This window comes from Cavia porcellus, unplaced genomic scaffold, assembly GCF_034190915.1.
Source record: "Cavia porcellus strain 051 isolate PalLab524CR breed Dunkin Hartley unplaced genomic scaffold, mCavPor4.1 scaffold_15, whole genome shotgun sequence".
In the NCBI taxonomy this organism is placed as follows: domain Eukaryota; kingdom Metazoa; phylum Chordata; class Mammalia; order Rodentia; family Caviidae; genus Cavia; species Cavia porcellus.
In genome coordinates, this window is record NW_026947498.1 from 39,925,214 (window position 1) to 39,946,600 (window position 21,387).

Here is a 21,387-nt window from a genome sequence, read left to right on the forward strand (position 1 = left end):
GTGAGGTTCAAAAAATGATTCATAGTGTAATGGACAAACTTACCAAAACATTAAATTGTTTGCTTTTTTGCTTTTGACACAAGGTTTCACTTTATAGTTCACACAGGCCTTGAACTCCCACTTTGTAACCCAGGCTGGCCTTGAACTCACAGGGATCCTCCTGCCTCAGTCTCTGAATTCTTGAATTACAGGTGTGCATCACTACACCTAGCTTAACAGATTTAAAAAATAAATAAATAAAATAAAATAAAATAAAATGAAATAAAAACCAAACAAATTTTAAAATGTGATAGAAGACATAAATAACAAAACAAATCAAATAGGAGAAAAGAATCTGCAAGCTGAAAGATAGGTTTACTTGAAAATACAAAATTAGAGGAAAAAATAGAATAAAAAATAAATAATATGGAGCTCCAGGCTAGCACAAAAACAGCAAATATTTGAGATGCCAGCAAGTAGGCCTGTGCTGGGTACATGGTGCTCAGCCTCTATGTGAGCAAGCAGGACCACACCAGACAGGTAGTGCCCAGTCCCAGAGAAAGACACCAGGACTTGATGAGCCACATGGTGCTCTGCTCCGATGCAAGCAAGGGGGCCTGTGCCTGCCCCGACCTAAGGGTGCCATAGTCTACAAATTCCAAGCTGGCTCGAAAGTTTGCTTCCCTTTGGAACAGGGCAGCAGAGCTGAGGATTAATCAACTGACCTGACCCTAGAAGGAAGCAGGGAACCAGGCCCCACTACATCCAGTGGAGACTGGAGCACTTGCTGTATTTCCCATCTACCAGTGGGAATGCCTTGGCTCTGACAGTAATCACAGTCTGGGGTAAACAGATGGATGGGCTTCTGGGGCATCTCAAAAACTCATAGGCCATCAAGTTGTGTAGAGAAAATTGTGATTCTCCGGATCCTAAGACTACATACAGATTTTAGAAAGAAACTACACTTTCAAAAACAAAGAAATCTCACTTATGGGGCTGGAGATTTAGCTCAGTGGCATAAGAAACTGCCTTTCAAGCAGGTGGTCATGAGTCCGATCCCTGAAAGAGTTGCTGGTCCAGGCCAGATACTTTAACCAGGAGAAGCCTCAGCCAAATTAAAGAGCTCCTGCTTCCCCCCGCCCCTAGGAATTTACCTGTAACCCTATACCCCCATCCCTAAGAACTTGCCTCTGGCGCCAAATGTGTGCCAATGGGCTACCTATGCATCCCTAATGCCCCTTGGGGTCCACCCCAGACCGAGGCTACTTATGGGCCTCACTCCACGTGTTAGTGTGTGTGTGTGTGTGTGTGTGTGTGTGTGTGTGTGAGAGAGAGAGAGAGAGAGAGAGAGAGAGAGAGAGAAAGAGAGAGAGAGTGAGTGTTCCAGAGAGAGACCTACGCCCCGGGGTGGAGATGCTGCGCCCTGGGGGCGGGAGGTCTCTCCCCGCATTCCCGAAATAAAGGTTACTTATATTTTATACTTCTTATCTTTGCAGCCACCGCCACCCACTCCTTTCAAGGCTGTCCACTCCACTCCACTCCTTTCCTTCCTCCCCATCCTCTTCTCCTTTCCCATCCCCCTCTTCTCAGACCTAACAATCCCCAGTACAGATTTAAAAAAAAAAAAGAAATTTTATTTTTTACTAATTCTTTTTTTGATTTTTCTTTTTTTAAAAACTATTTTCATCTTTTCTTCATCAAGTTTTTTGAGGGGTGAGATTTTTCTCTGTTTCCCTCTTCTTTTAGTTTCTTTTCTTGTCTCTTTTTTCTTTTAACTTTTTTGTCTTCCATGGTATCTTTTTTTTTTTTTTTTTTTTTTTTTTTTTTTGTACTGGGGATTGAACTCATGACCTCGCACCTGCAAGCTGAGCTAAACCCCCAGGCCCTCATGGCATCTTTTATTTACTGTACTTTGGGGTAAATATGCTGCAAACTCTCCTTTTATGTAGCAGATACAGCTGAATCCTGGGACAGAGGCAAAAATCAATAGCTAGCCAGGCCTAGAAGACACCACTGAAAAGTCGACATTCTGTAAAGGTTTCTATACTAGAAAAAAGTTTTCCACTACAATCAATCCCAACCCCCCCCCCCACACACACACACAGGGTGGGGGAGAAACATGTAAATACAAGCCAACAAAAGTCCTTCCAAAAACTTGTAACACCCCCAAACTGATCCATGGGGTATAAAAATGGAGCAAATAAATGTCACAAACCTGAATTAGGGCAGAGTGCTGCATTCAGCACAGCTCTTAAAATTCCAGAGGTGAAGGACAGCAGAGGATAAAGAAATGAAGAAGCAGAATGCAGAAAGCTGAGGTCAGGTGAAGGAATCAGGAGGCTACTGTTAGTTGAAACCCCTCTGTCTAGAATGTCTCACATTCTCAAATCTGGAACAGCTTGTTCGCATGGCTCACCTCAGGCCTCTATACATGTGATCAGTCTCCAGCTTCAGTCACTCCCCACAGGAGATAACAAACAGATCAATAAGACAAGCAGCTTGCCAACCTCGTGGAAGATACAAGAAAAGATGTACTGAACGAAATAAACAAAATGATCAGTGAATCCAATAAAGACACTAACAAAAATCCAGCAGGGCTAAATGAAGTGATGGAAAACATTTGCAAAACAAATGGCCAGCACAAAAAAAGAATTAGGAGCACACAGAAAAGCTCCAAATTGAAATTCAAGAGATTAAAAATTCTATTGAAAATATAGGCGGTAGAATGTAAGGACAGAGTGGCAGAACTAGAAGACAGGGCTGCTGTTGGTGGCCAATTAATGAAAGATAACTTAAGCACTTAACAGTTTACAAACATCACTCAGGCAGTTTATGTACTCACCATCCTGAGCATCACTCTGGCAGGTGTCATTTCAATCAGCAGACTCCTGTATTGAATAAATCTGATAAAATCATCATTTAAATATTTGCTGTTATCATCTTTTCTTACACAGCTATCCTATATTCATAGAAAGTGGACTTCAAGCCAACTGATCAAAAGAGGCAAAGAAGGTCATTACATTTGTTTGCGTTAAAAATCCAACAAGAAGAGGTAACAATTAACATCTATGTACCAAATAATAGCACACACAACTTCATAAGACAATTGCAAATGGATATGAAAGAGCAGACAAACATAAACAGAATTATAATGAGAGATTTCAATATCTCTAACACAAATAGATCAACTAGACAAAAATTAAAAAGAAACCAACGAAGAAATATCAAGGCTGAAAAATATCTAAGCAAATTGACTTAATACGTATCGCTAGAGTGTTCCACTAGGTAACAGAATAACCATCTTCTCAGGAGCTAACAGAACTTTCTCCAAAATGAACTACTTACTAGCCAATGAAGCAAGTTTAAATTAAAACAAAACAAAACAAAACAAAACAACAACAACAAAAAAAACCTGAAGTTATACCATATATATCTTCGTATTGCAGTGAAACTAGAAATCAACAAAAGAAACACAGAAATGCACATGTATGGAAAAAATATAAACTCTTCAATAAACAGTGGGTTACAGATGAAGTAACATAGTTTCTAGAACTAAACAATAAGTTCAGTATAATATGCCAGAACTTCGGGGACACAATGAAAGCAGTCTTAAAAAGAAAATTTATAGCTGTGAATGCATACATCATGAAAAGAGAGAGGGCAAATAAATAACCTACTGATGTGATGATTCAGGATCTCAGAAAAACAAGAACAATTGAAACCTAAGGATAGTACAAGGAAGGAAATTATAAAAATCTAAGAAGAAATCAAGAGAATTGAGATGAAAGATGTAGAAGACAACTCCAGTGTCTCCCTTTGAATCCAAAACAATTACTGTGACTTTGAATACTTGGAGACTCATTTCCTTATACTGATGTGTAAAAAGGTGGCTAAAGTATTTCCTTCTCTTCAGTTAACTCTGAGCATGGCAAACAAGGCCAGCCCAGAAGCTAAAGTGCAGCCATCATAGATGTAAGAGACAACTTTGGTGACTCCCTTTGGATCCAAAACAGTTGCTGTGACTTTGATTACTTGGGGACTCATTTTCTTATACTGATATGTGAAAGGCTGGCTGGGATATTTCCTTCTCTCTTCAATTGGCTGTAAGTATTGCAAATAAGGCTAGCCAAAGTGCAAAGTCTGGCCATCAGACAGCCCCCTTTCCTTGCATGAGCAGAGAGATACAGAGCAGACTCCAGGGATGTCAACTGGGAAGGAGCCTCAAGAGAAGAGGCTATGACTCCCCAAGGCACAACAGTTTGCATGTCAAAAACCAATGCAACAGCCCCCCAAAAGAATTTCCCTGCTACCTTAATCAGGTTGTGTAAATTGATCCTTCTGCATGTCTTTATCTCTGTAAACTACAGATGCCTTCCTTGCACCTGGCCAGCCAGTTCAAGTTACTCAGCAATCCCTGACATCCTGACTATTACTCATCCCTGAGTGACCCCTCCCTTTTCTTCACAAGATAATAAATGCTGGGAGAGGCCTAGGATCTTAGCCTTTGTCCACATGTCCTCACGGGAAATGGACTTGGGTCCCCTTGGCTGCCCTTAACTTGGAATATGTCTTGGTGTTTTTACTCTCTGCCCCGGGTTGCTTTGGTGGTGGTAGATTGGAAGCAACCAGCTGGAATTCCAATAATATCTCAATGGGATTACAAATATAGCCTTTTGGATTGAGAGGAAAACTAGAAAGAGGATTACAATACTTAGATGACTGAACTCGATTTTTGGGTTTACAATAAAAGAAATGATAAAAGAATCAATGAGCCAAACAGTTGGTTCTTCAAAAGAATAAACAGAATACAGCAACACTTGGTCAATCTAACCAATGAAAGGAGACAAAAAACCCAAATCAAAATAATTTAGAAATAAAAAGGGTAAAATCCCAATGGACACTGGCAAAATGACAAAAATTACTGACAATTGCTTTGTAAACTGATATACTAATGAATATTGAATGCATAAATAATTGAGATTCTCTGATACATTCAAATTACCAAAATTACATGAAGAATATTTAAAAATTCAGAATAATCTAATAACAGGCAATGATACTGAAGAAGTAATAAAAAACCTACAAACTAAGAAAATCCAAGGTCCAGATGGATTCAATGCTGAATTCTACCAAAACTTTGTGGGAAAAAAAATCTAACATCAATACTCCTAAAACTTGAATAAAATCTAAAGGGAAGGTATACCCCCAGTTTGATTCCTGGAAGTTATCATTGCTCTGATTCCAAAACCAGACAAGAATCCAAAAAGAATGAGAGAGAGAGAGAGAGAGAGAGAGAGAGAGAGAGAGAGAGAGAGAACTAAAGATCCATTTAAGGATTCTATATGTAAAAATTCTCAAAAAGATACTGGTAAACAAAATGCAGTAACTCATCAAAAAGGTCAGACATTATGACTAAGTAAGCTTCAACTGATAGATGCAAGGAATATTAAACATATGCCAATCCAAAAATATAAAATGTACTGTAAAATTCAATATTCTTTCAGGGTAAAAACATTGAATAAAATAGATATTGGAGGACATAATCTTCATCTAATAAAAGTTATACATGACACTTCTGACAACAATATATTAAATGGGTAAAACCCAAAAGCTATCACTCTAAAATTATGAATAAAACAAGTATTCCTGCTATCATCATTACTGTTCAACATAGTACTTGAAAAATTAACCAGATCAATTAGGCAACAAAAAGAAATAACAGGGATATGTATAGGAAAGAAAAAAGACAAATTATCATTATTTGCAGATGACATGATCCTCTATACTGAAAACTCAAAAAAAGTCCTCCAAGAGTCTCTTAGAATTAATAATCAAATTCAGTAATGCACAGGATACAATATCAACACACAAAAATCAGTAACACTTCTGTACAAGACCTCACTGAAAAAGAAATTAGGGTAAAAATACCATTCATAATGGCACCAAGAAAATTTAAATACTTAAGGATTAACCTAAGGAAGTGAAAGATTCCCACAATGAAAACTATAATGCTCTTAAAAAGGAAATTAAAAAAGACATCAGAAAATGAAAAGGTATTCACTATTCCTGGATAGGGAGAACCAATATAGTGAAAATGGGAACAGTTTCAAAATTAATAATCAGATTTAACAAAATTTCAATCAAAATTCCAACAACGTTCTTTACAAAGCTATAGAATACAATTATAAAATTCATTGGAAACAGCAGAGATGCAGAATAGCAAAAGAAATTCTGACTAATAATAGCAAAACAGGAGGCATCAAAATCCTGGACAAGAAATTTTACTATAAAGATACAAAATTGAAAACAGCATAGTAGGTACAAAAACAGACATGAGGATTAATGGAACAAACCAGATTCAATTATGTGATCTTGACAAATGGGCCAAATACATACTGGAGAAAAAACAGCCTCTCTTCAATAAATGAGGTTAGGAAACTAGCTATATCACATGCAGAAGACTGACCCTTGAGCTGTATCTGTCACCATAAACAAAATAAAAATCAAAATGTATCAAAGAACTAAAGGTTAAAATACGAAGAAGCTGCTGAAAGATACAACAGGTAAAACTATTGTAGTCACAGGTATAGGCAAGAACTTTCTGGAAAGCACTCAGTTGCACAAGAGATGATACTGAAAAACAGTCAATGGGATCATATCAAAGTAAGAAGCTCTGCACAACACAAGAAAAAACCAACAGAGTGAAAAGGAAGCCTGTGTAGTAGAAAACATTTTTGCTAGCTATTCCCACATACAGGACTAACATCTAGAATAAAAAAAAAATATATATATATATATTTTATATATTTTAATATATATATATATATATATATATATAGATAGATAGATAGATAGATAGGCTGGGGATTTAGCTCAATGGCATAAGCACCTGCCTTGTAAGCGAGTGGTCATGAATTCGATCCCTAGTACCTGTAAAAAAAAAAAAAAAAAGTTAGACTTCTCCCAAATGAAAAACCCAATCAAAAAGTGGGTAACAGAAATGACAGGACACTTCATAGAAAAAGAAGTCGAAATCACCAATAAATACATGAAAAAAATGCTCAACGTCATTGGTCATCAAAGAAATGCAAATTGAAAAACAACAATGAGATTTCATCTTACCTCAGAAAGAATTGCCATCATCAAGAAATCAAATACTAAGTGCTGGTGAGGTTGAGGGGAAAAGGAACCTCTGTAGTGGTAATATAAGCACTAAGAAAATCAGTATGGAGAGTCTTCATAAAAGCAAAAATAGAAATTCCATTTGACTCAGCTATTCCCCTCCTAGGTATCTAATAGAAAGAGTGAAAGGCATCCTATTACTTTGATACCTGCATCATCATATTTATAACAGCACAATTCATACTAACTAAATCTTGGAAGTCCCTACATAATCCATCAACAGATGAACAGATAAGGAAAATGTGGTACTTATACCTGATGAAAAACTATGAGACTATAATGTTATATAAAATAAATCAGATGCACAAGCTTAAATATCACATGGTTTTCTTCAGTGAGAAACCCAAATTATAAATAAAGCACAAAATAAAAGACAGATGTTAGAAAGTATAAATATAGCTCTTTCTGAAATGGGAAGTGGATCTAGAGATGAAGCATAGAGGAAAGGAGGAGAAAGGAAGTAAAGGAATTAAAGTGTCTTACATACATACCAACTCCATAAAAAATGTAAATACTACATGCTAAAAACATGTACTGATAAAGAAAAATTTTAAAACATCACAAATATTCTAATTACTGGGGCTGTAGAAGTATTTAAAAATTCCAAAGGAACCAGGTGTGGTGATGCACACCTGTAATCCAAGCACTTGGGAGACTGAGGCAGAAAGATCACTGTGAGTTAGAGGCCAGCCTGGGCTGCGTAGTGAACTTAAGGCCAGCCTGAACTACACAATGAGACCATGTCTCCAAAACATATTTTTTTAAAAAGCCAAAGGAATAGAAATACCATTCAAAGTGGTCATAATGAAAATTCTCAAAAAAGTTACAAATATCCAACTATAGGGAAGGCAATGGTTACCAGTCTAGTCAACTGAACCAAATAGATATCAAGAATAGCCCATGTATCAGAAATTAAAGAGGATTTTCAAAGCAGCAAGAGAAGGGAAACATAAGACACTGGTATCCTAAGAAGACTTCTCAGTAGAGATTTTCCATAGCCACAAAGGAGGATGAGATTTCATGTTACTGAGGGAGAAAAGAAAACAACAAAGCACAAAAGAAAAATGTCTGCCCATGAATTCATTCAGGGGACAGTAGGAGGACATGGTAAGGGCAGGGTGGTCTTGTACATGATTGACCTTAGGGCCAGTCTATATAATAAACTGGAGTATGGTGAGGATGAGGGCAAGAGCAGTCATTCCATTAGGCAATGTGCTTTGATCCTACTTGGACTTGTGGCTCTATCAGCTACCTTTTAATATCTAACCATGCATTCAGGGAGGTTTGTGACCTGTGTCACAAACCTCAAAAACTCTGTTACTTCTGCGTGTCCAGCTCATACATACCTCTGGCCAATGTCCCCATGATATCACATTTAAAAGATCAGTCTCCACAACTAAGTGAGATTAATCTAAGGAATACAAAGTTTTTGCATCAAAATTGAGTTTCGAAGGAGTACCAAAGTATGACTGTAATGCCTATATGAGGATCTTCTATTTTTGGTATTCGAAAACTTCACTGTAATGGTTTATATTTGCTTAGCTGTGGTTATGGGAATTTCAGGGTGTACTTCCACTCCTCCTCAACATCAAAGCTGAAGGCATGTTTCTCCCTGTAACACTTAGAGGAGACAATTTCTGCCCGATTTACCACATGTAGACATAGTATTTCTGTCCTAGCTGTAAGTTAGCCTCCTAGTAGATACTCTACTTGAACAACCTCTACCTTTTTCCTCTACTCTTGCATTTGCATGAAATAATGAAAACTGACATGAAAGATTTTCAAGTAAATGCTTTTAAGTCAAAAGCCCGAAACAGTGCTCCATTTAACTCTAAGTTTTGCATTGTTTTTTTAGATTCTGCTGTTCAGTATTAGGAGATAATTACCTCATTTAACAGACTTTGTTTAGCTTTAACATTGCTTTTCTGTCTCTCCCTTCTCCCCTTTCCTTTCCTGTCCTTTCTCCTCTCTTTCCTCCCTTACTTTTTTTTTTTTTTTTTTTTTCTTTCTGGGAATGAGGCTCACACCCAGAGCCTTTCTACATGTTGAACAAGCACTGGACCAGCCATTGTTTTATTTTTTAACTTTATCTGTAGAGGGTGTTACTAATTTGCCCCTGCCTTGAACTTTCATCCCTTATGCTTCAGCCTTCTAAGCAGCTAGGATTACAGGTATGCAACACTGGGCCAGCTGTTTCTGACATTTTTAAAAGTTATTTTCTATAGGAGAGTTGATTAGAATACCTAGTCTGTGACACCACAGGAAATAGAAGCCATGTTTGTTTCTATATTCTAAAGTTCTATACACTACAATCCAATGCTTTATAAATAGTATGTGAACATAAAGTCATGGCAGACCTGTTTTGAAAAATGGCATTACAGTAAAGAATATTTAAGGCACAAGAGAAAATCAAACCATTATTAAATAATAGCTTTAGTCAAGATTCTCTATTCAGCATTTTAAAATAGCTCCCAGATGAAATAGTTTTATGATATACAACTACTCTATATAGACACAGATGTTATTTGAAATGATCTTAGTTTGATTTAACTTTTTAAAATTATGCAATATATGGTAACAATGCAAGTTTCACATATATGACGTGATCAAAATATATAGTGAACATTTAAATTAAAATTTTTATTATAGAAAAGACACACTGCCATTAATGTTCCTTAAAATATTCCACCCTCACTTTGAACACACTTATCCATTCCTTGTTGAAAGTCTTCTGTGAATGTCTGTGTAATTGTGGTGAAAAATACTGCAAATGCTGCTGCTGAGTGCCATCCAATGAAAAGGCAGGTTCATAAAAACATCACAGTGTGTTCTCATCTACCTTACTTACCAGGTCAGGTACTGGGCAACTTCTGACTCTTTCCCAAAGTGAAAATGACCATAGAAGGTAAACATTTTGAATTCATTCAGGACACTAAGGTGGTCATAATGACTCTATTGGTCATACTCACCAGAGAGGACTTTCAGAACTGCTTCAGAAAGTGTCAAGAACAGCATAATAAGCATGTTTCAAGTGAGGGGCAATATTATGGGAATGATTAATGACAATGTATCTTTTATTGTAGTAAATCTTTTTAATTTAAACATTTAGCACAATTATCATTCATATCTCACATACAATAACTATACTGAGACAATTAATTTCAATTATGTCAACATTTCATTTAGGCAAGGTAAAGGGTAAATTTAACATATTCCTAAAAAAGACAATGTATTTTAGCATAATCCCATGGCAGACTGGTTTATGTAAAGGAAATGAAAAAGTTTCATTCATTTATTTTAGTACATAAAACTTAAGAAAAAATACATATCTTATTTCCAGTTCTGCCAATTCATTTTTGGTGCCATACCTCTAATTATGAATTTTTTATGACCCTCTCAATGTAAGAAATGGAATAACAATATTGTCCTATATGCTAAAAGTGTTGTGAAGGCTAATGGTAAAGTTCTCTGAGGTGGTCAGAAACAAAGTCACAAGTTCACAAATGATCACTATGAATTTGTTAAAATTCAGTTGATATTAGATTAAAATGCATTTGTGGGTACAAACTCTTAAAGTTGTAGTTTACAAAGCACTTTTTACACACTGTCCCTTTGCTCATACACAAGTCAACAGGAGACTGTGGAAGAGAGTCAACAACATAACAGTGAAAACATCTTCAGATGCCAACTGAAGGTCATTCACCTTGGGAAACTTAGTTAACTTCTCTTTCAATCAGTTTCATCTACAAAATGAGGTTAATAATCATTAATTCAGAGCACTGTGACAATAACAGACACACTGTGTTCTTCTAAACTCAAGACTTTAGAAGATTTTTTGTAAAGATACCACTTTAGAAGCAGAGACTAAATCATATTTTAAAAGTACAGATTTATACAGTGTGATTAAGACAGTCCTTGGGATCTTGTTCTAAAATGGTTATTACTTTTATTATTACATAAAGAAGATGAACCTAACACAGAGTATTCAAGAAAACCTTATTGGGGAAGCGGATCCCTGAGATAAAACCTGAAGGAAGGAGAGACATTAGGGGAAGGACAAAAGCACACAGATCCAGAACTTTCTCTCCATCCCTTAATTCTAGAGCCAGTACCGGGAAGAGAGAAGCAGCGTTCAAAAGACAGTATTTTTTCAGGTTCCTAACTTGATGTCTTTTTTTTTTTTTTTTTTTTTAATTTCTGAGGGTTGAACTCATGACCTCTTGCTTGCCAGGCAGGCAATTAAACTGCTGAGCTAAATTCCCAGCCCCCAACTTGATGTCTTTCTGAAGGCATTCAATCTGGAGTTCTGCTGAGGTGACATTTCATTAATTTAGGAGAGCTGGGTAAGGACCCTTGAAAAAGTCTGTATAACCCTTTAAATGTAAAATACTTTTCTAGGTCATAAGAGTAATTGAATCGGTTGAGGAGGACAGCATACTGCCACAGTGATGGAGATGTTAGTATATCTCTAGAAATGGGAACATATTATTAAGTGCATCAATATGATTTTAAATTATTAATGGGGTTGGGATGGTCCTGGGTTCATACTTTACTTACTCCTGACTTCCAGAGACAGGAGTATTTCTGACATTTCCTTTTACTTCATGAGGCCCTCATATACCTTGACCTGCTGTGAACAGCCTGTACGTATTTTAAAATTTGGCATTATTAATCGTGTCTTTAAAAAATTTATTTAAATCATTAAAATTGTATTATAATTGCTATTCTTTTTTCTTTAAATTGTGAGTCACTTTCCTCAGCCGTAATCTTCCCTATAGACTATCATTTTGTCCAAAAAAATTACTGCATTAGCAAAACCGTACATCTTTCAAAATAGAGTTCTGCCTTTTTGTGTAGCATTATCTGCACAAGAAACTGCTGGATAGACACAAGAATATTAATGTTGGTGGGAAAACTATTATCATCAAAATGTGCTTGTAGGAGTGAGTATTAAAGTTTTCCTCCAATGCGGATAAAAGGCATGAAAAGCTAATTACAGTGAACTCTATAGTAATGGAGTTAATGAGCTGATGAGTGGCTCAGATGATTCAGATCCAAGGATGATTTAAAAATCACTTATGAACTGATGAGGCAGGCTTTCCACCCAACACCTTTCCATTCCTAAATTTGTATTTCATCCAATTAGATCTGTTGACAATTACAAACTCACATCACCTGACAGATGATAGAGCAGGAAATATTTACTTATTTACTAGATGACCTTTCTGGCTGAATTATTTGGGAGCTTCATTAACCATAGTCAATTAAATAAATTAAAGGTGTTACTCACCGTGGAGCTGCCAATATGAGGAATGGTTGGATTGAAATCTAACATGTACGACACAAGGATACCATGTGAATTTCAACTTAAGGTAATATGTGGAACTATTTTCTCTTCTCAATGCCTTTTGCCATGGATGAGATGGTGCATCATAGGATCCTGACATCATTGTTTCAGCTATTTCAGTAGTTAACTACTTTAAGAAAGTGATTTCCAAACTTTAATGTGTATCAGGGGTAAAACTGATGATGCTGATCTCTAGGACTACACTTGGGTAACTCCTGCTTTACCACAGACTCCAAAGAGAAATCTGAATGCTGCTGTTATAAATCTTTTGAAAGTACATCTTAATTTTACCCTTCAAACTGGGTGAAAACTTATATTACACTGTGAGTCACATTTAAAAAGATGTGGTCAGAAACATAATTTAATTTATGCAGACTGGAGTGGGTTTCATGTGCCCACTTTTTTGCTAACTAAAGGTAGGATACTTTCAGCTAGATAATATCAGACAGAGAAATGTAGTTACTATTGTTTTTTTTTTTATTTCCAGACATTCAAATCTATCCCTGGGTACTTATTCTTTAAAGTGATTTTCAGAATCAGTTGGTCAATTAAAAATACTTTATAAAATAATTTATAAAATAATACACTTGATTAGCATATTAAATGCACTGAACCTGGAGATAATTAACATCTCTACTGTAACTTAGTCTTTCTTACTCTGAGAGTAGTATTTCTTCATTTAGTCATAATTTTCTTTCAGCTCTCAAAGTAAAGGTTACTAATACTGTATGTTTCCTTTGAGGCATGTCACACATTAGGAACATATAAATTCTATCAAGACTGTGTGCTCAGATCTTTCACAGCAGTACAGATGGCAGAAAAAAAGGCATGTGGATTTCAGCCGCAGGTTTGGTTTTTCCTAATTGTGAGACACTTGCCAATGCTTTTGACTTGTAAGGGGGCTAAAATTATGACAGTCTGCACCAATTAATGATGAAAATGTATGTACAGCTAACATATGTGAAAAAGAGATCTAAATACTAGTTAACTTCTCTTTCCCCTAACCACCGAACTTTACTTCCCTCCCCAAATTCAGGTAATAGTACTACAATATTTACTAATAGTTATGTAATTTTTCTTTCTGGATGTGAACTCTGGGTAGGTGAGATCACACGTACACATTTTGTCATTCATTTCATTTTTTTTCAATGAAGTGCACATAAAACTTCCAAAGTACATACAGATTTCCAACTAATCCACCTTTGTGTATATTTGAGGACAAAACAATGTAACCTACCTTTGTATCCTCAGTGCACAGCATAAGGGCATAAACTTTGCTTAAATTGTGAATAAATGAATGACTTGCCCAAGTATTACAGTATTAGTTCTTCTTTTTTTTATTTAAAGAAAGACAAAACAAAATAGAAAATGGACAGAAATGGTACATACTTTCAAAGAAAAGAAATAGTAATAAATCACTAGCTGATGTGTACATATTGTCCCCCATAGTTGTTCAAGGTACACAAGTAGAACATATAAATGGGATTTCAACCAGGGAGACTGCAAACAGTTTTGTTCAACTATCCAACAAAAACTAAGCATTATGGCTATCAATCCTGCACACTTAGACATGTATGCATTTTTCCATATCTTCATTTATATTGAGACCTAACACAACTTATTAGATTAAAATCCTTCTGAACAAAGATTAATAATATTGCTGGATTTCACATCATAACACTATGGAATCAGGATTGGGTACCGCAGTACCACTTTCTTTCCTTCAAAGTTTTTGTTCATTTCATCATGTGTCATCAGATCAGTTCTCATAAACTGTTTAAAAGTTTTATGTAAGCATGAGTTTTAACATGTATTTCTGTCCTTTCTATATTAGAGGGGAGAAACAGAAAAAAGCAGGACAGAACTAAACTTTTTCATATATATATATATATATATATATATATATATAAAACTAAAAAGACATATAAATCTGCTGCATATGGAGTTCTACCCTCGTCACTGTGCTGTTTCTTGTTATCATCAACAGAATTGGCTGAATCATCAGATAAAGTATAGTTGAGCATATCAGTACATAACAGAATTAACAGAATCACAACTTTGTAGTTAGTGTAGAGCTACAAATCAGAATGAATATCATAGTGAATCATTGTCCTTTTCAGTATAGTTGTCTATACTACTCAACTTGTTACCATTAACCTTACAGTTTTCAATAAAATCTGTCAATAGTAAGAAGCAATCAAACAAGTCAAATTTAACTAAGATCAGTCATGATACAACAGTATAAGTCATACATGGATCCTGATTGAGTAAATAGGGAATTAAAGATGTCCCTTATGCTATGGACAGCTGTCTCTGCCCCTTAGATCCAGTGCTTGTATACAAACTAGGACAGAGAAAATTCCAACCAAGCAAAGTGGTGCGAGTAATAGCAGTTTTAATTCCTGATACACTAATAGCTATACCTTTTTTTTTTTTTTTTTTTTTTTTTTTTTTTTGAGGACTATTCCTCCCCTTTACTCCCCCGGAATGAACTATGTATTTTTAGGTGTCTCCAATACTCACTGTTTTATATTAGGGGGAGGGGGCAACTTGCTATTTACCTAAGTATTTCTGAATTTTTTCACTCCTGGGCTGAATTTCTAGTTATATTTCTTCATTTATTAAAGCCTGTCTGTTCGACCTATCCATAAAACACTGGTCTAGTTACCCCTATTAATCTCTGGTTCCCTATCACATCGAGTCCTGTTTTCTCATGTATGATTTTGGTCTATATAACCTTCTTCAGGCTAATTACATTTCCAATAAAGAGCCTCACAGTGGACCCTCTTGATCCACTCTGCCTGCAATTCTCTCTTTTTTCCCTTACTTAAGCATATCTAGGTCATCTATATTAGAAATTATATCCAACCTTCTCTGCCTCATTTCTGTTGAGCTCTTTTTCTGTCATTGGTTGTCAGTTTGTCTTCTTCATTTCACTTTCTGCTCCATTCATTGTGGCCTCTCTGCCACTGTTTCTGGGATCTTGGTATTTTTCTCTTTTAAAATGTCCTGTATTATTCTCTGTAGAGTTGAATTGGTGGCTGCAAATTCCCTGAGTTCCCCTTTATCCTGGAAGCACCTTGTTTATCCATTAATTTCTAGGGACCATTGTGCAGGATATATCAATCTTGGCTGGAGGTTATTATCTTTCAAAGCTTGAATTATCCCCCCCCCCATGCTCTTCATGATTTGGTTGTTTGTGCCGAGAAGTCTCCTGTAATTCTGATGGGTGTTCCCTTGTGAGTGATCTGTTTCTTGTCTGTGATGGCTTTTAATACTCTGTTCTTATATTGGATTTCTGGAATTTTGATTATTATATGCCTGGGTATAACTCTGTGTTGTAGGTGGCTGGGGTCCTGTATGCCTCATACATCTGAGTATCTTTACCTTTTGCTAAATTAGAGAAATTCTCTTGGATTGTTTCTGTGAATATATTTTGTAGTCCATTTGTTTGTGTCCCTACATCTTCTTTTATGTTCTTAAATCTTAAGTTATAGATCCTCTTATCATCTTCTAGCGTTTGTATTGTTACTGCTTGCTTCCTTGTTATTTTTAAGAAGTTTTTCATTTCATGCTACCACATTACATATCTTTCCTCTAGTTCAGATAATCCATCCTTAGTTTCTTTCAAGCTGTTATGCCAGATTTCAATAGAGTTGTTTAGTTTCCTGGTAATCTCTTTGAACCTGCTTCATGTATTCTATGTTTTCTCTATTTTCTTCATCAAACAGTTCTCCCCTCTTTTTCTCTTCTTCCACTGCACCATCTGTTTATTCTTGGACAGTGCTTAGCATTTCTTTAACTAGTCTACTTATATCTTGCTTTACTTGGTTAAATACTTCAGTTTTGAACTCGTCTATGAGGTCCTGGAGATATTGCTTTATGTCTATTGGTGCCATGCCTGATATTGCATGTTTTCTGTCCTCATTCTCCTTTGCGTTTATCTTTCCTGGATCAGGTTTCTTAGGATTGGGGACCAAGGACCCTTTCTTGATGCCTCCTCTTCTCATATTTTTTGTTCCTTCCATACAGGCATATATAGGAGGTCCAGTTTCTTTCTTTGTTGGTTATAGTTTGTTTGAATCATGCTTCCAAGGTATTCCCACCTACTGCAGTGTACTAGGGAAACACAGACTGGGCAGCCTATGCTGGGCCTGTCCCTTCAGGTCAGTCAACCTACTGAAAACTTCACTGCATTAGGGTTTACGGCCAGGCACAGGGACCTGTTTTGGGCTAGCCTATTTGGCCTCAGTCCATGGCATCACCCAGGTCATGTGCTCCCCACTGATCCAGCTTGAGAGGAGAACATGTGACTAAAGTCACTGCAGCATCCTGTTCTGGCTAGTCTACCTGGTCCTCTGTTGGAGCCTCCTAGTCTATAGAAGGGTCCCTGTTCCTCTCACTCACCACAGGTCAATGTAGGGATCCCCAGCATCTCTGCCCTCAATTTGATTTGCAAATTTCTGCTCTCAGAGCTTTCATGTCTCTATCCCTGCTGTGCCAATTCAGATGCAGCAGCGGTGGCAGGGAACTCAAGCCGAGGTTTCCAGAAGCATGGGTTCCAGCTTTGGCAATGAGACTTTAACTGTTCCAGTCATAGCACCGGGATTGCATTTCCAGTTGGTTTCTCTCAGCTTAGTTCGTTCCTGGGTCAGCAGGGTATATCTCCCCCTGCTTAGGACTTCCCACACCAAACCAGTCCTGGAATCTAAGCTGGCTATGTCAGAGAGCCACTGTAGCTTCTGTTATCTATCCAACATGTTCTCCACTCTCGATCACTATTAGTATTTCTTTGTTAAGGAAGAAATGCCAGAATTAGCAAATTATAACATTAAAATCTTGAAATTATAATAGCTATATTAACACAATGTAATGGAAACACAAGTGGGAAAGTCTAATGAATAACTGTAACAAAAGAATGTTTATATTGAGAGCTTATGTCAATATTCATTTTATATTCTCAAATAATACATTTTTCCCATTTACATAAAGAGGTCAGTGAGGCAGATGTGTTCAATAATTTTTCTATCTCTTGAAATCTTAGAAGCTGAAGTAGGACTTGAATCTAGACTAATAATCACTGTACAAAGGCGAAAGAATAGCAGCATTTCTGGCATAGGCAACAGTATACATAGTATCAAAATCATGAAGGTGTTTCTTTAGTCATGATATGATCTTTGATCCAAATGCAATTACCATAGACAGTGAGGGAGCAAAGATGATCTGAACATAGAAGCCACACAACAGAATATGGAAGAACTGAGAAGCAACTTGACAGAGTAAGGCACACTCCTGAGCCTTTACCAAATGGGAACTATGTATCTGCAAGTTAGTTCACCCCTTTGTGCTTCAACTTTCCTGTCCATAAGTGGACGTAACTCTACCTTAGGAAGAGAATAACTGTTACTTCCACAATGAGAATACTATCAGCACAAAGTGCCATAAAAATGTCCATTAAAATAAGCAAACTAATGTACACAACTAAAGTGGGAGACACGGCTATTGAAATATGCCAGATAGGAGATGAAGAAGCCCTGAATAAATAGTAATAGTAGAGTTAAAAGGGTTATACAAAATAAGAAAATTTTCAGGTAGAAGCAATAGTCTTTGAAAGCTATTTCAGATTTTGATAAATAGCTTGAATAATTTGATAAATTGAAGTATGGTGAATGGCCCCAATTTTATAAGCTCAAAAACCCCATATGTACCACACTCATTATAACTTGTTCTCTTCCTGTTAAACTTGTGTAATGGCCAGTTCAGGTGCAACCTTGTAACATGCCCACCCTGTAACCCCAACCCTGCCTCCCTGGTTCCTATAACTGCTTGTTCCACCTGCCTGGTTCCTATAAAACTAAACCAAATTACCTTTTATGGAAACAAACTGATCCTAAGACCCTGAACTCTCCCCTTGTGGCTCGCTATTTTATAATTCCCTGCAACCCCTGGTTCACCACATACTTCCCTGATTGCCTTCTGGGACAGTGTCACCACTGAGCTCAGCTAAAAAAGTGCTTATTTTTTAATTTTTGGAGTCCATCATTTTCTGCTCATTTCATTTAGGGTCTCTAACTTCAGGATTCCACTTTTTACAAGATTTACCCCCCACCCCAGGCTCCTACTTTTCAGATGACATCAGGATCTTTTTGAATGTGGCTTGTTTCTACCAGCAGGTACTATACTTATTACTTTCCTTTCTTTCCATATTTCTCCTTTCTATGGCCTGGGACAAGTTTTCAGGCTTGCTCCCATTTAAGCAAGATGTCACCAAAATTAGGTGGATTACCACTGTTTGAGGGAGGAATTGACTTCCCCTGGGTGCACCATACTTGAGGAGTCAAGTTTTCAGGCTTGCTCCCATTTGGGTGAGATGTCACCAAAACATTGTCTTAGCACTCTTATACCCTTGTCTTCTTGTTCTGTCTCTGATTCATCTGTTACTGAGAATTCCTGCAATTTAAGCTGGACCTAATATATAAACTGCCTCCTGGAGGTTTTTTAGTATCAGCTGATTAACCTGAGTTAACTGAATTAGATGATGTTTTTGTGGGGTTATTTGGGTTACTCAACTGAAAAGCATGCTCTTCCCTAGGATAGACTGCAGCTAGCAATAAATGGTTATTTTAAAATCCCTGGGGCAGGTCTGTGATCAACAAACAGAAAAGTGGCCACCTGGTAATTTTAGCCAGCTCCTGATTGCAAAATTAAGGATCTGCTTCAGTATCCATAGGCCGTTGAATTATTCTTTGTCTTTGTGGAAGACTTCTGCCATCTTTTCTTTGTCTTTGTGGCAGGCTTCTGCCATCTTGTCTTTGTCTTTGTCCAGGATTCTACCATCCTGTCTTTGTCTTTGTGGCAGGCTTCTGCTATTCTGTATTTACTCATCTATACCCTTGTCTCACATGTCTACTATTATGGGCCAGACAGCTTCCTCTTCTTTGTCACCCTTGCAACACATTCTTAATCATTTTAAGTATTTTAATGATCAAGCTGCCAGATATGGAGATCCTGTCTATCCAAAGAAGCTAAGAACATTCTTTGAACTCAAATGGCCTTCCTTTGGTGTTAGGTGGCCTTCACAGGGAACTTTTAACTTACAAGTCTCTCAACAGGTCCATCAAGGCATATTCAGACACCCTCATAAGCCAGCCATGCACCCTGGTCAAGTGGTCTATATCAAAGTTTGGATTGACTTGATCCAGGATCCACCCTCATGGTTAAGAAAACTTCTATAGGAAGAACTCTGGGGGGGTGGGGCACAACCTGCTCAAGGGTCCCTATCCTGCCCAGTCCACCCTGTACTCACAGCCACTGTCACTCACCACCCTCCTCTGCACCCAGCCCTGACTCCACTGACCTACCCTCCATTCTACCCCTATGAGAAGTCCCTCCATTAGACTTCTCTCAGGGATCTTTCTTCACTTATGTCCCCTTCTCTATCAGAGATTGTACAACTGGAAATTACAAAACCCACCTTTCCTTAAGGACCTGCAATCTCTATTATCTCTCCTTAAGACCATCGGCTTTTATCCCATCGGCTGACTTGGGATATCTGCCAACAGATTTTGCACTCTCTTCACATCTGAGGAATGCAAGCAAATCCATACTTTGGCATGCCAATCTGTGCTTGGCACTAATGGGGAACCCACTTCAATGCTATTTTTCCTTTGACCTGCCCCAACTGGGACCCCAACATAGATGGAGGTAAGGGGGCTCCTCATCAGTATGGGCAGACTCTTCTTATGGCACTTCAAGCTGCTTCCTGGAAGCTGACTAATCTATCAAAGGTAACTGAGGTAAGACAATTGTCTTCTGAGTCTCCATCAGCTTTCCTTGAGTGCCTCCTAGAGGCCTATCATATATATACACCTAAAGACCCAGAGGCACCAGAAAATAGACAAGCTATTAATATAGCATTCATCTCTTAGTCAGCCCCTGACACTAAATGAAAAGCAAAAATTAGAAGGCTTTGAAGGAATGATGATAGATCAGTTGATAGAGATAGCCCAGAAGGTTTTTGACAACAGGGAAAACCCAGAAGAGAAGAAATTAACCAAGATCTTGGTTTACTAGCAGAAGGACATACTCAAGGCAAAAAGGGAAAAGACCAACAAACCAGGGCCCTGCTAGACAAGAATCAATGTGAATATTGCAAAGAACTGGTGCATTAAAAAAAGGATTGCCTGAAATTAAAAGCCAAATTGGAGAGAGGGGAAACGATTGACAATTTCAGGGTTCTTCTGCTCACCTGAGCTCCAGGAAACCTTAACTGTGGGGAGAGGCAACTCATAGATTTCCTGGTTGATACTGGACTTTGCTGAGTTGGCACAACCCCTCCTCACTGCAACTGAGGTAACTCTTTCTGATCTACCTGTTTGGACTGAGAGGGAAAGCCAAGCATTCTGAAAACTAAAATTGGCTTTTGCCCAAATCCCAGCATTGGCATTGCCAGATTTGACCAAACACTTCCTGCTGTTCATTACAGAACAACCAAAAACAATTCATTACAGAATAACAAGGAATAGCTAAGGGGGTACTGACTCAGATGTTGGGACCATGGTGCCACCCAGTCACTTATCTCTCAAAAAGGCTACACTCAATCTCCTTGGGCTGGATGAATTGCCTTTGAGCCACTGCAGCCACTGCTTTAATAGTAAAGTAGGCTAATAAATTAACATTTGGGCAGAAACTCCAAATGGCAGCTCTCATGCAATTGAAACCCTCCTCAGGGCTCCACCTGACAGATGGCTCTCAAATGCAGGAATTGTGCAGTACTAGGCCCTCTTGCTTAACTCTGACCTTGTTGAACTCAAGGAGACTATTGTCTTAAACCCAGCAACCCACAGGTACCCAACTATGATTGCATGGGCTTGCTCTCT

At 37.5% G+C, this 21,387-nt stretch overlaps 1 pseudogene; it reads right to left on the reverse strand.

The window, feature by feature from the left end:
• The window catches only part of LOC100724440 (tRNA (cytosine(34)-C(5))-methyltransferase, mitochondrial-like), a 63,441-nt pseudogene that overhangs the window by 33,521 nt on the left and 8,533 nt on the right, over positions 1-21,387 (reverse strand).